General features: G+C 44.6%; 5 non-coding genes across 5 annotated transcripts; all 5 read right to left on the minus strand.

Moving 5' to 3' along the window:
• Positions 1–230: 230 nt before the first annotated feature.
• Positions 231–302, minus strand: trnad-guc (transfer RNA aspartic acid (anticodon GUC)). The gene has a single exon. It is a non-coding gene; the product is annotated as a tRNA-Asp (tRNA).
• Positions 303–3,432: 3,130 nt separating this feature from the next.
• trnad-guc (transfer RNA aspartic acid (anticodon GUC)) lies at positions 3,433–3,504 on the minus strand. The gene has a single exon. It is a non-coding gene; the product is annotated as a tRNA-Asp (tRNA).
• Positions 3,505–6,634: 3,130 nt separating this feature from the next.
• trnad-guc (transfer RNA aspartic acid (anticodon GUC)) lies at positions 6,635–6,706 on the minus strand. Its single transcript has one exon. It is a non-coding gene; the product is annotated as a tRNA-Asp (tRNA).
• A 3,130-nt stretch (positions 6,707–9,836) lies between these two features.
• Positions 9,837–9,908, minus strand: trnad-guc (transfer RNA aspartic acid (anticodon GUC)). The gene has a single exon. It is a non-coding gene; the product is annotated as a tRNA-Asp (tRNA).
• Positions 9,909–13,038: 3,130 nt separating this feature from the next.
• trnad-guc (transfer RNA aspartic acid (anticodon GUC)) lies at positions 13,039–13,110 on the minus strand. The gene has a single exon. It is a non-coding gene; the product is annotated as a tRNA-Asp (tRNA).
• Between the last annotated feature and the right edge of the window lie 794 nt (positions 13,111–13,904).

Here is a 13,904-nt window from a genome sequence, read left to right on the forward strand (position 1 = left end):
CAGCCTTGGTTGTATGCAGGTTTTGTCACGCCTGCTTAGAGATAACATCACCAATGGGCACCAAATTCTCTCTAGGGTGCTTTATCAAAGGATTGATCTACAATGTGCGAGTGTCTTTATTCATCTATGTAGATGAATCTAGAGCAAACGTGGGCATAGGATTCAACTTTATCCTTCCTGAAAAGGGTGCCAAGTCAGAAGTTCCTCTGCAGTGCACTGAAGTAGGAACTCTCCCCGTCGGGGAATCGAACCCCGGTCTTCCGCGTGACAGGCGGAGATACTATCCACTATACTAACGAGGACAGCTACATGCCCGCCAAAAGAAACAGACTGAGATGTACACGTCCCACAGGTTTTGAAGTATTTTATGTCAGTGCGCCTAGAACAAAAAGGTTTTTAAACACATTCTGGTGATGTTGACCCAGTCTTCTTTCTCCTCTTTTAACAATGTCGGTGTGCTGGCTTATCATTTGTATTTCTTTTCCAATTCTTGTAAAAATGCAAAATATTCAAAGCATTTTGTCTATCCCTGTGTGCTAAACACGTGATTGCTCTACACTATGAGTTAGGTCATATGGAATATTTTTATCAGATTTGGCTTTGACTCTCTTTGCAATATGTTTGATTATTCTATTGCAAATTCCTGTACTGAGCTGCACTCTCTTGTCAACATTCAACTTAGGTCAAGCGATGTCCTGCACTAATTTATTATCAATGTGCAAGTTTCAAATTTGTTGACTTACATTTCTGCTCAAATGTACTAATAGCATTCCTTTGAAAGCTTTACATGACACCTTCATCAGCTAGGTGTGATTTTTTTTTATTTTTTTTTTAAAGCAGTGTGCATGCAAAATTGCTGAGCCACCTTGAGCCGTCCCACATCTTCGCCTTGGAAACCTTGGATACCACGTTAGTGTTGTAGGTAGCGAATCAATCTAATACTCTGACAAGCTTTTGAGCACCTGTTCAACTAGAATTGACATTAGCTTGCTAAAATAGCGAGTGGACCATTTGTGAGATTCCCAAATCTTTGAATTTACATCTCAGGCCATTTACAACCCTGAATCAATGACAGATGGGGACTCTTAATTGAACTTGAGGAAGACCTAGGACTTAACCCCGAAGTGCCCAAGCTGTGCGACAGCTGCGATGGTCGGGAGGTTACGGCGTTGCACTTGAAATCCAGCGGGGGTCCCCATGCCGTTTCGACTCCTGCGTGTAGTGTGAGGGAATGTTTCTTTCCTGATGGCTTTGCTGGAAGAATGAGTGCACACTGTCCTCTAGTTCTCTTTTTGTATATGCTTGCCATGGCATTTACAGTTATATGTTACATGGTGGGAATTTGAACATATTTACAGTTATGTTACATGGTGGTGGTAGTCCCCACAGTTTATCAGTTTCCCTGATTCAGTGCCCGAACGGCCTGTGGGAAGAAGCTCCTCTTCCCTCTCTCTGTCTTGGTCTTCAGGGAGCGAAAGCACTTCCCTGACCTCAACAGAGAGAAGAGCCTATTGTTGGGATGGGTGGGGTCCTTCACAATCCTCCTGGCCTTGGTCTGGCACCGCTTGTAGTAGATGGTCTGCAGGTCAGGAAGTTCCGTATGAGTGATGCGCTCTGCTGAACGCACTACCCTTTGGAGTGTTTGTCTGTCCTGCTTGTTGCTGTTCCCAAACCACACTGTGATGTTCCCCGTGAGGATGCTCTCGATAGTGCAGGTGTAGAAGTTCCGCAGTACCTTGGAGGGCAGTCTGAAGTCTCTTAGGCGTCTGAGGTGGTAAAGACGCTGACGAGCCTTCTTTGCCAGGGAGTTGGTATGGCAGGACCAGGACAGGTCCTGCGAGATGTGAACACCAAGGTACCTGAAACTATCTACTCTTTCCACCGTGGTTCCACTGATCCTCACGGGTTGGTAGTGCCGCTCCTGCTTCTTGCTGCAATCCACGATCAGCTCCTTTGTCTCACTGACGTTTAGGAGGAGATTATTTTCCTGGCACCAGTTTTCCAGGTGTTTAATCTCCTCCAGGTAGGCCCTCTCATCGTTGTCCGAGATCAGGCCCGTGACAACGGTGTCGTCAGCAAACTTGACAATGATGGTGGAGCTGGAAGTGGCTGTGCAGTCGTAGGTGTACAGTGAGTAGAGCAGGGGGCTTAGGACACAACCCTGAGGAGCTCCAGTGCTGAGGGTGAGGGTGGATGAGGCACGGTTGCCCACCCGTACTGATTGTGGTCTGTCTGTTAGGAAGTTGGAGATCCAGTCGCACAGGGATGTATGCAGTCCTAGATCCTCCAACTTAGTAGTGAGCAGGGAGGGGATGATAGTGTTAAATGCTGAACTGTGTTACCCCGCTGCTGCGCTCCCTTCATTGGCTTCCAGTAGCTGCACACCTCAGATTTAAAATCTTGATGCTTGCCTACCAAGCCAAAAATGGGCCAGCCCCTTCATACATTGAGTTAATGGTCAAAGCCCGATTCGTAACCTCGCGTTCTTCGAACCTCAAGTATGGCTTGGCTTGAAATGCCATGCTTCAAGTCTCATGGAAGACAAGCGTTGAGACTATTTCCTGTCCTGGCTCACAGATGGTGGAATTAACTTCCGCTTGCTGTCCGGACAGCGGAGTCCCTTGCAGGCTTCAAACACAGACTGAAGACCCATCTATTCATGGAATATTTAAATGACAAATGACCCTGCTCCTTTATTGACAGAACTAAATTAGCACTTAATGTAGAGTATTATTTATTACACTGATGCTGTCTAACAAACTTTAGAACTTATTGTTTATTGCACTTATCATTGTTTAAGATAGACCTCATGCATTTTGTACTTCTAGGCAACAGCAGTGATCCCTGTATTTCTACAGTAATCTCGATCATTTCTATATTGGACTCCAACCTACTGTAATGACTAGGCTGTATTCTATGAGTAAATAACACAGCACCTTTGTAAGTCGCACTGGATAAGAGCGCCTGTTAAATGCCATAAATGTAAATGTAAATGTAACAAGTACATCTCAAGACTTGACACTCAAGTCCCGACACAAGTCAAAAGTGAACACGTACAATCCAAAGGCAAGATGCAGTTACCAAGTACTTCCCTTCAAGTCATAGTCAAGTCACCACATTTAATGTCTTACAATATTCGACACCAGTAAAGCATCTGATGTAGTTTATGAAATTGAAAAAATCTTTCCATCCTCTTAAGTCTCAGCCTTGGTTGTATGCAGGTTTTGTCACGCCTGCTTAGAGATAACATCACCAATGGGCACCAAATTCTCTCTAGGGTGCTTTATCAAAGGATTGATCTACAATGTGCGAGTGTCTTTATTCATCTATGTAGATGAATCTAGAGCAAACGTGGGCATAGGATTCAACTTTATCCTTCCTGAAAAGGGTGCCAAGTCAGAAGTTCCTCTGCAGTGCACTGAAGTAGGAACTCTCCCCGTCGGGGAATCGAACCCCGGTCTTCCGCGTGACAGGCGGAGATACTATCCACTATACTAACGAGGACAGCTACATGCCCGCCAAAAGAAACAGACTGAGATGTACACGTCCCACAGGTTTTGAAGTATTTTATGTCAGTGCGCCTAGAACAAAAAGGTTTTTAAACACATTCTGGTGATGTTGACCCAGTCTTCTTTCTCCTCTTTTAACAATGTCGGTGTGCTGGCTTATCATTTGTATTTCTTTTCCAATTCTTGTAAAAATGCAAAATATTCAAAGCATTTTGTCTATCCCTGTGTGCTAAACACGTGATTGCTCTACACTATGAGTTAGGTCATATGGAATATTTTTATCAGATTTGGCTTTGACTCTCTTTGCAATATGTTTGATTATTCTATTGCAAATTCCTGTACTGAGCTGCACTCTCTTGTCAACATTCAACTTAGGTCAAGCGATGTCCTGCACTAATTTATTATCAATGTGCAAGTTTCAAATTTGTTGACTTACATTTCTGCTCAAATGTACTAATAGCATTCCTTTGAAAGCTTTACATGACACCTTCATCAGCTAGGTGTGATTTTTTTTGATTTTTTTTTTAAAGCAGTGTGCATGCAAAATTGCTGAGCCACCTTGAGCCGTCCCACATCTTCGCCTTGGAAACCTTGGATACCACGTTAGTGTTGTAGGTAGCGAATCAATCTAATACTCTGACAAGCTTTTGAGCACCTGTTCAACTAGAATTGACATTAGCTTGCTAAAATAGCGAGTGGACCATTTGTGAGATTCCCAAATCTTTGAATTTACATCTCAGGCCATTTACAACCCTGAATCAATGACAGATGGGGACTCTTAATTGAACTTGAGGAAGACCTAGGACTTAACCCCGAAGTGCCCAAGCTGTGCGACAGCTGCGATGGTCGGGAGGTTACGGCGTTGCACTTGAAATCCAGCGGGGGTCCCCATGCCGTTTCGACTCCTGCGTGTAGTGTGAGGGAATGTTTCTTTCCTGATGGCTTTGCTGGAAGAATGAGTGCACACTGTCCTCTAGTTCTCTTTTTGTATATGCTTGCCATGGCATTTACAGTTATATGTTACATGGTGGGAATTTGAACATATTTACAGTTATGTTACATGGTGGTGGTAGTCCCCACAGTTTATCAGTTTCCCTGATTCAGTGCCCGAACGGCCTGTGGGAAGAAGCTCCTCTTCCCTCTCTCTGTCTTGGTCTTCAGGGAGCGAAAGCACTTCCCTGACCTCAACAGAGAGAAGAGCCTATTGTTGGGATGGGTGGGGTCCTTCACAATCCTCCTGGCCTTGGTCTGGCACCGCTTGTAGTAGATGGTCTGCAGGTCAGGAAGTTCCGTATGAGTGATGCGCTCTGCTGAACGCACTACCCTTTGGAGTGTTTGTCTGTCCTGCTTGTTGCTGTTCCCAAACCACACTGTGATGTTCCCCGTGAGGATGCTCTCGATAGTGCAGGTGTAGAAGTTCCGCAGTACCTTGGAGGGCAGTCTGAAGTCTCTTAGGCGTCTGAGGTGGTAAAGACGCTGACGAGCCTTCTTTGCCAGGGAGTTGGTATGGCGGGACCAGGACAGGTCCTGCGAGATGTGAACACCAAGGTACCTGAAACTATCTACTCTTTCCACCGTGGTTCCACTGATCCTCACGGGTTGGTAGTGCCGCTCCTGCTTCTTGCTGCAATCCACGATCAGCTCCTTTGTCTCACTGACGTTTAGGAGGAGATTATTTTCCTGGCACCAGTTTTCCAGGTGTTTAATCTCCTCCAGGTAGGCCCTCTCATCGTTGTCCGAGATCAGGCCCGTGACAACGGTGTCGTCAGCAAACTTGACAATGATGGTGGAGCTGGAAGTGGCTGTGCAGTCGTAGGTGTACAGTGAGTAGAGCAGGGGGCTTAGGACACAACCCTGAGGAGCTCCAGTGCTGAGGGTGAGGGTGGATGAGGCACGGTTGCCCACCCGTACTGATTGTGGTCTGTCTGTTAGGAAGTTGGAGATCCAGTCGCACAGGGATGTATGCAGTCCTAGATCCTCCAACTTAGTAGTGAGCAGGGAGGGGATGATAGTGTTAAATGCTGAACTGTGTTACCCCGCTGCTGCGCTCCCTTCATTGGCTTCCAGTAGCTGCACACCTCAGATTTAAAATCTTGATGCTTGCCTACCAAGCCAAAAATGGGCCAGCCCCTTCATACATTGAGTTAATGGTCAAAGCCCGATTCGTAACCTCGCGTTCTTCGAACCTCAAGTATGGCTTGGCTTGAAATGCCATGCTTCAAGTCTCATGGAAGACAAGCGTTGAGACTATTTCCTGTCCTGGCTCACAGATGGTGGAATTAACTTCCGCTTGCTGTCCGGACAGCGGAGTCCCTTGCAGGCTTCAAACACAGACTGAAGACCCATCTATTCATGGAATATTTAAATGACAAATGACCCTGCTCCTTTATTGACAGAACTAAATTAGCACTTAATGTAGAGTATTATTTATTACACTGATGCTGTCTAACAAACTTTAGAACTTATTGTTTATTGCACTTATCATTGTTTAAGATAGACCTCATGCATTTTGTACTTCTAGGCAACAGCAGTGATCCCTGTATTTCTACAGTAATCTCGATCATTTCTATATTGGACTCCAACCTACTGTAATGACTAGGCTGTATTCTATGAGTAAATAACACAGCACCTTTGTAAGTCGCACTGGATAAGAGCGCCTGTTAAATGCCATAAATGTAAATGTAAATGTAACAAGTACATCTCAAGACTTGACACTCAAGTCCCGACACAAGTCAAAAGTGAACACGTACAATCCAAAGGCAAGATGCAGTTACCAAGTACTTCCCTTCAAGTCATAGTCAAGTCACCACATTTAATGTCTTACAATATTCGACACCAGTAAAGCATCTGATGTAGTTTATGAAATTGAAAAAATCTTTCCATCCTCTTAAGTCTCAGCCTTGGTTGTATGCAGGTTTTGTCACGCCTGCTTAGAGATAACATCACCAATGGGCACCAAATTCTCTCTAGGGTGCTTTATCAAAGGATTGATCTACAATGTGCGAGTGTCTTTATTCATCTATGTAGATGAATCTAGAGCAAACGTGGGCATAGGATTCAACTTTATCCTTCCTGAAAAGGGTGCCAAGTCAGAAGTTCCTCTGCAGTGCACTGAAGTAGGAACTCTCCCCGTCGGGGAATCGAACCCCGGTCTTCCGCGTGACAGGCGGAGATACTATCCACTATACTAACGAGGACAGCTACATGCCCGCCAAAAGAAACAGACTGAGATGTACACGTCCCACAGGTTTTGAAGTATTTTATGTCAGTGCGCCTAGAACAAAAAGGTTTTTAAACACATTCTGGTGATGTTGACCCAGTCTTCTTTCTCCTCTTTTAACAATGTCGGTGTGCTGGCTTATCATTTGTATTTCTTTTCCAATTCTTGTAAAAATGCAAAATATTCAAAGCATTTTGTCTATCCCTGTGTGCTAAACACGTGATTGCTCTACACTATGAGTTAGGTCATATGGAATATTTTTATCAGATTTGGCTTTGACTCTCTTTGCAATATGTTTGATTATTCTATTGCAAATTCCTGTACTGAGCTGCACTCTCTTGTCAACATTCAACTTAGGTCAAGCGATGTCCTGCACTAATTTATTATCAATGTGCAAGTTTCAAATTTGTTGACTTACATTTCTGCTCAAATGTACTAATAGCATTCCTTTGAAAGCTTTACATGACACCTTCATCAGCTAGGTGTGATTTTTTTTTATTTTTTTTTTAAAGCAGTGTGCATGCAAAATTGCTGAGCCACCTTGAGCCGTCCCACATCTTCGCCTTGGAAACCTTGGATACCACGTTAGTGTTGTAGGTAGCGAATCAATCTAATACTCTGACAAGCTTTTGAGCACCTGTTCAACTAGAATTGACATTAGCTTGCTAAAATAGCGAGTGGACCATTTGTGAGATTCCCAAATCTTTGAATTTACATCTCAGGCCATTTACAACCCTGAATCAATGACAGATGGGGACTCTTAATTGAACTTGAGGAAGACCTAGGACTTAACCCCGAAGTGCCCAAGCTGTGCGACAGCTGCGATGGTCGGGAGGTTACGGCGTTGCACTTGAAATCCAGCGGGGGTCCCCATGCCGTTTCGACTCCTGCGTGTAGTGTGAGGGAATGTTTCTTTCCTGATGGCTTTGCTGGAAGAATGAGTGCACACTGTCCTCTAGTTCTCTTTTTGTATATGCTTGCCATGGCATTTACAGTTATATGTTACATGGTGGGAATTTGAACATATTTACAGTTATGTTACATGGTGGTGGTAGTCCCCACAGTTTATCAGTTTCCCTGATTCAGTGCCCGAACGGCCTGTGGGAAGAAGCTCCTCTTCCCTCTCTCTGTCTTGGTCTTCAGGGAGCGAAAGCACTTCCCTGACCTCAACAGAGAGAAGAGCCTATTGTTGGGATGGGTGGGGTCCTTCACAATCCTCCTGGCCTTGGTCTGGCACCGCTTGTAGTAGATGGTCTGCAGGTCAGGAAGTTCCGTATGAGTGATGCGCTCTGCTGAACGCACTACCCTTTGGAGTGTTTGTCTGTCCTGCTTGTTGCTGTTCCCAAACCACACTGTGATGTTCCCCGTGAGGATGCTCTCGATAGTGCAGGTGTAGAAGTTCCGCAGTACCTTGGAGGGCAGTCTGAAGTCTCTTAGGCGTCTGAGGTGGTAAAGACGCTGACGAGCCTTCTTTGCCAGGGAGTTGGTATGGCGGGACCAGGACAGGTCCTGCGAGATGTGAACACCAAGGTACCTGAAACTATCTACTCTTTCCACCGTGGTTCCACTGATCCTCACGGGTTGGTAGTGCCGCTCCTGCTTCTTGCTGCAATCCACGATCAGCTCCTTTGTCTCACTGACGTTTAGGAGGAGATTATTTTCCTGGCACCAGTTTTCCAGGTGTTTAATCTCCTCCAGGTAGGCCCTCTCATCGTTGTCCGAGATCAGGCCCGTGACAACGGTGTCGTCAGCAAACTTGACAATGATGGTGGAGCTGGAAGTGGCTGTGCAGTCGTAGGTGTACAGTGAGTAGAGCAGGGGGCTTAGGACACAACCCTGAGGAGCTCCAGTGCTGAGGGTGAGGGTGGATGAGGCACGGTTGCCCACCCGTACTGATTGTGGTCTGTCTGTTAGGAAGTTGGAGATCCAGTCGCACAGGGATGTATGCAGTCCTAGATCCTCCAACTTAGTAGTGAGCAGGGAGGGGATGATAGTGTTAAATGCTGAACTGTGTTACCCCGCTGCTGCGCTCCCTTCATTGGCTTCCAGTAGCTGCACACCTCAGATTTAAAATCTTGATGCTTGCCTACCAAGCCAAAAATGGGCCAGCCCCTTCATACATTGAGTTAATGGTCAAAGCCCGATTCGTAACCTCGCGTTCTTCGAACCTCAAGTATGGCTTGGCTTGAAATGCCATGCTTCAAGTCTCATGGAAGACAAGCGTTGAGACTATTTCCTGTCCTGGCTCACAGATGGTGGAATTAACTTCCGCTTGCTGTCCGGACAGCGGAGTCCCTTGCAGGCTTCAAACACAGACTGAAGACCCATCTATTCATGGAATATTTAAATGACAAATGACCCTGCTCCTTTATTGACAGAACTAAATTAGCACTTAATGTAGAGTATTATTTATTACACTGATGCTGTCTAACAAACTTTAGAACTTATTGTTTATTGCACTTATCATTGTTTAAGATAGACCTCATGCATTTTGTACTTCTAGGCAACAGCAGTGATCCCTGTATTTCTACAGTAATCTCGATCATTTCTATATTGGACTCCAACCTACTGTAATGACTAGGCTGTATTCTATGAGTAAATAACACAGCACCTTTGTAAGTCGCACTGGATAAGAGCGCCTGTTAAATGCCATAAATGTAAATGTAAATGTAACAAGTACATCTCAAGACTTGACATTCAAGTCCCGACACAAGTCAAAAGTGAACACGTACAATCCAAAGGCAAGATGCAGTTACCAAGTACTTCCCTTCAAGTCATAGTCAAGTCACCACATTTAATGTCTTACAATATTCGACACCAGTAAAGCATCTGATGTAGTTTATGAAATTGAAAAAATCTTTCCATCCTCTTAAGTCTCAGCCTTGGTTGTATGCAGGTTTTGTCACGCCTGCTTAGAGATAACATCACCAATGGGCACCAAATTCTCTCTAGGGTGCTTTATCAAAGGATTGATCTACAATGTGCGAGTGTCTTTATTCATCTATGTAGATGAATCTAGAGCAAACGTGGGCATAGGATTCAACTTTATCCTTCCTGAAAAGGGTGCCAAGTCAGAAGTTCCTCTGCAGTGCACTGAAGTAGGAACTCTCCCCATCGGGGAATCGAACCCCGGTCTTCCGCGTGACAGGCGGAGATACTATCCACTATACTAACGAGGACATCTACATGCACGCCAAAAGAAACAGACTGAGATGTACACGTCCCACAGGTTTTGAAGTATTTTATGTCAGTGCGCCTAGAACAAAAAGGTTTTTAAACACATTCTGGTGATGTTGACCCAGTCTTCTTTCTCCTCTTTTAACAATGTCGGTGTGCTGGCTTATCATTTGTATTTCTTTTCCAATTCTTGTAAAAATGCAAAATATTCAAAGCATTTTGGCTATCCCTGTGTGCTAAACACGTGATTGCTCTACACTATGAGTTAGGTCATATGGAATATTTTTATCAGATTTGGCTTTGACTCTCTTTGCAATATGTTTGATTATTCTATTGCAAATTCCTGTACTGAGCTGCACTCTCTTGTCAACATTCAACTTAGGTCAAGCGATGTCCTGCACTAATTTATTATCAATGTGCAAGTTTCAAATTTGTTGACTTACATTTCTGCTCAAATGTACTAATAGCATTCCTTTGAAAGCTTTACATGACACCTTCATCAGCTAGGTGTGATTTTTTTTGATTTTTTTTTTAAAGCAGTGTGCATGCAAAATTGCTGAGCCACCTTGAGCCGTCCCACATCTTCGCCTTGGAAACCTTGGATACCACGTTAGTGTTGTAGGTAGCGAATCAATCTAATACTCTGACAAGCTTTTGAGCACCTGTTCAACTAGAATTGACATTAGCTTGCTAAAATAGCGAGTGGACCATTTGTGAGATTCCCAAATCTTTGAATTTACATCTCAGGCCATTTACAACCCTGAATCAATGACAGATGGGGACTCTTAATTGAACTTGAGGAAGACCTAGGACTTAACCCCGAAGTGCCCAAGCTGTGCGACAGCTGCGATGGTCGGGAGGTTACGGCGTTGCACTTGAAATCCAGCGGGGGTCCCCATGCCGTTTCGACTCCTGCGTGTAGTGTGAGGGAATGTTTCTTTCCTGATGGCTTTGCTGGAAGAATGAGTGCACACTGTCCTCTAGTTCTCTTTTTGTATATGCTTGCCATGGCATTTACAGTTATATGTTACATGGTGGGAATTTGAACATATTTACAGTTATGTTACATGGTGGTGGTAGTCCCCACAGTTTATCAGTTTCCCTGATTCAGTGCCCGAACGGCCTGTGGGAAGAAGCTCCTCTTCCCTCTCTCTGTCTTGGTCTTCAGGGAGCGAAAGCACTTCCCTGACCTCAACAGAGAGAAGAGCCTATTGTTGGGATGGGTGGGGTCCTTCACAATCCTCCTGGCCTTGGTCTGGCACCGCTTGTAGTAGATGGTCTGCAGGTCAGGAAGTTCCGTATGAGTGATGCGCTCTGCTGAACGCACTACCCTTTGGAGTGTTTGTCTGTCCTGCTTGTTGCTGTTCCCAAACCACACTGTGATGTTCCCCGTGAGGATGCTCTCGATAGTGCAGGTGTAGAAGTTCCGCAGTACCTTGGAGGGCAGTCTGAAGTCTCTTAGGCGTCTGAGGTGGTAAAGACGCTGACGAGCCTTCTTTGCCAGGGAGTTGGTATGGCGGGACCAGGACAGGTCCTGCGAGATGTGAACACCAAGGTACCTGAAACTATCTACTCTTTCCACCGTGGTTCCACTGATCCTCACGGGTTGGTAGTGCCGCTCCTGCTTCTTGCTGCAATCCACGATCAGCTCCTTTGTCTCACTGACGTTTAGGAGGAGATTATTTTCCTGGCACCAGTTTTCCAGGTGTTTAATCTCCTCCAGGTAGGCCCTCTCATCGTTGTCCGAGATCAGGCCCGTGACAACGGTGTCGTCAGCAAACTTGACAATGATGGTGGAGCTGGAAGTGGCTGTGCAGTCGTAGGTGTACAGTGAGTAGAGCAGGGGGCTTAGGACACAACCCTGAGGATCTCCAGTGCTGAGGGTGAGGGTGGATGAGGCACGGTTGCCCACCCGTACTGATTGTGGTCTGTCTGTTAGGAAGTTGGAGATCCAGTCGCACAGGGATGTATGCAGTCCTAGATCCTCCAACTTAGTAGTGAGCAGGGAGGGGATGATAGTGTTAAATGCTGAACTGTGTTACCCCGCTGCTGCGCTCCCTTCATTGGCTTCCAGTAGCTGCACACCTCAGATTTAAAATCTTGATGCTTGCCTACCAAGCCAAAAATGGGCCAGCCCCTTCATACATTGAGTTAATGGTCAAAGCCCGATTCGTAACCTCGCGTTCTTCGAACCTCAAGTATGGCTTGGCTTGAAATGCCATGCTTCAAGTCTCATGGAAGACAAGCGTTGAGACTATTTCCTGTCCTGGCTCACAGATGGTGGAATTAACTTCCGCTTGCTGTCCGGACAGCGGAGTCCCTTGCAGGCTTCAAACACAGACTGAAGACCCATCTATTCATGGAATATTTAAATGACAAATGACCCTGCTCCTTTATTGACAGAACTAAATTAGCACTTAATGTAGAGTATTATTTATTACACTGATGCTGTCTAACAAACTTTAGAACTTATTGTTTATTGCACTTATCATTGTTTAAGATAGACCTCATGCATTTTGTACTTCTAGGCAACAGCAGTGATCCCTGTATTTCTACAGTAATCTCGATCATTTCTATATTGGACTCCAACCTACTGTAATGACTAGGCTGTATTCTATGAGTAAATAACACAGCACCTTTGTAAGTCGCACTGGATAAGAGCGCCTGTTAAATGCCATAAATGTAAATGTAAATGTAACAAGTACATCTCAAGACTTGACACTCAAGTCCCGACACAAGTCAAAAGTGAACACGTACAATCCAAAGGCAAGATGCAGTTACCAAGTACTTCCCTTCAAGTCATAGTCAAGTCACCACATTTAATGTCTTACAATATTCGACACCAGTAAAGCATCTGATGTAGTTTATGAAATTGAAAAAATCTTTCCATCCTCTTAAGTCTCAGCCTTGGTTGTATGCAGGTTTTGTCACGCCTGCTTAGAGATAACATCACCAATGGGCACCAAATTCTCTCTAGGGTGCTTTATCAAAGGATTGATCTACAATGTGCGAGCGTCTTTATTCATCTATGTAGATGAATCTAGAGCAAACGTGGGCATAGGATTCAACTTTATCCTTCCTGAAAAGGGTGCCAAGTCAGAAGTTCCTCTGCAGTGCACTGAAGTAGGAACTCTCCCCGTCGGGGAATCGAACCCCGGTCTTCCGCGTGACAGGCGGAGATACTATCCACTATACTAACGAGGACAGCTACATGCCCGCCAAAAGAAACAGACTGAGATGTACACGTCCCACAGGTTTTGAAGTATTTTATGTCAGTGCGCCTAGAACAAAAAGGTTTTTAAACACATTCTGGTGATGTTGACCCAGTCTTCTTTCTCCTCTTTTAACAATGTCGGTGTGCTGGCTTATCATTTGTATTTCTTTTCCAATTCTTGTAAAAATGCAAAATATTCAAAGCATTTTGGCTATCCCTGTGTGCTAAACACGTGATTGCTCTACACTATGAGTTAGGTCATATGGAATATTTTTATCAGATTTGGCTTTGACTCTCTTTGCAATATGTTTGATTATTCTATTGCAAATTCCTGTACTGAGCTGCACTCTCTTGTCAACATTCAACTTAGGTCAAGCGATGTCCTGCACTAATTTATTATCAATGTGCAAGTTTCAAATTTGTTGACTTACATTTCTGCTCAAATGTACTAATAGCATTCCTTTGAAAGCTTTACATGACACCTTCATCAGCTAGGTGTGATTTTTTTTGATTTTTTTTTTAAAGCAGTGTGCATGCAAAATTGCTGAGCCACCTTGAGCCGTCCCACATCTTCGCCTTGGAAACCTTGGATACCACGTTAGTGTTGTAGGTAGCGAATCAATCTAATACTCTGACAAGCTTTTGAGCACCTGTTCAACTAGAATTGACATTAGCTTGCTAAAATAGCGAGTGGACCATTTGTGAGATTCCCAAATCTTTGAATTTACATCTCAGGCCATTTACAACCCTGAATCAATGACAGATGGGGACTCTTAATTGAACT

Source organism: Electrophorus electricus, chromosome 10, assembly GCF_041902795.1.
Source record: "Electrophorus electricus isolate QZ-2024a chromosome 10, ASM4190279v1, whole genome shotgun sequence".
NCBI lineage: Eukaryota > Metazoa > Chordata > Actinopteri > Gymnotiformes > Gymnotidae > Electrophorus > Electrophorus electricus.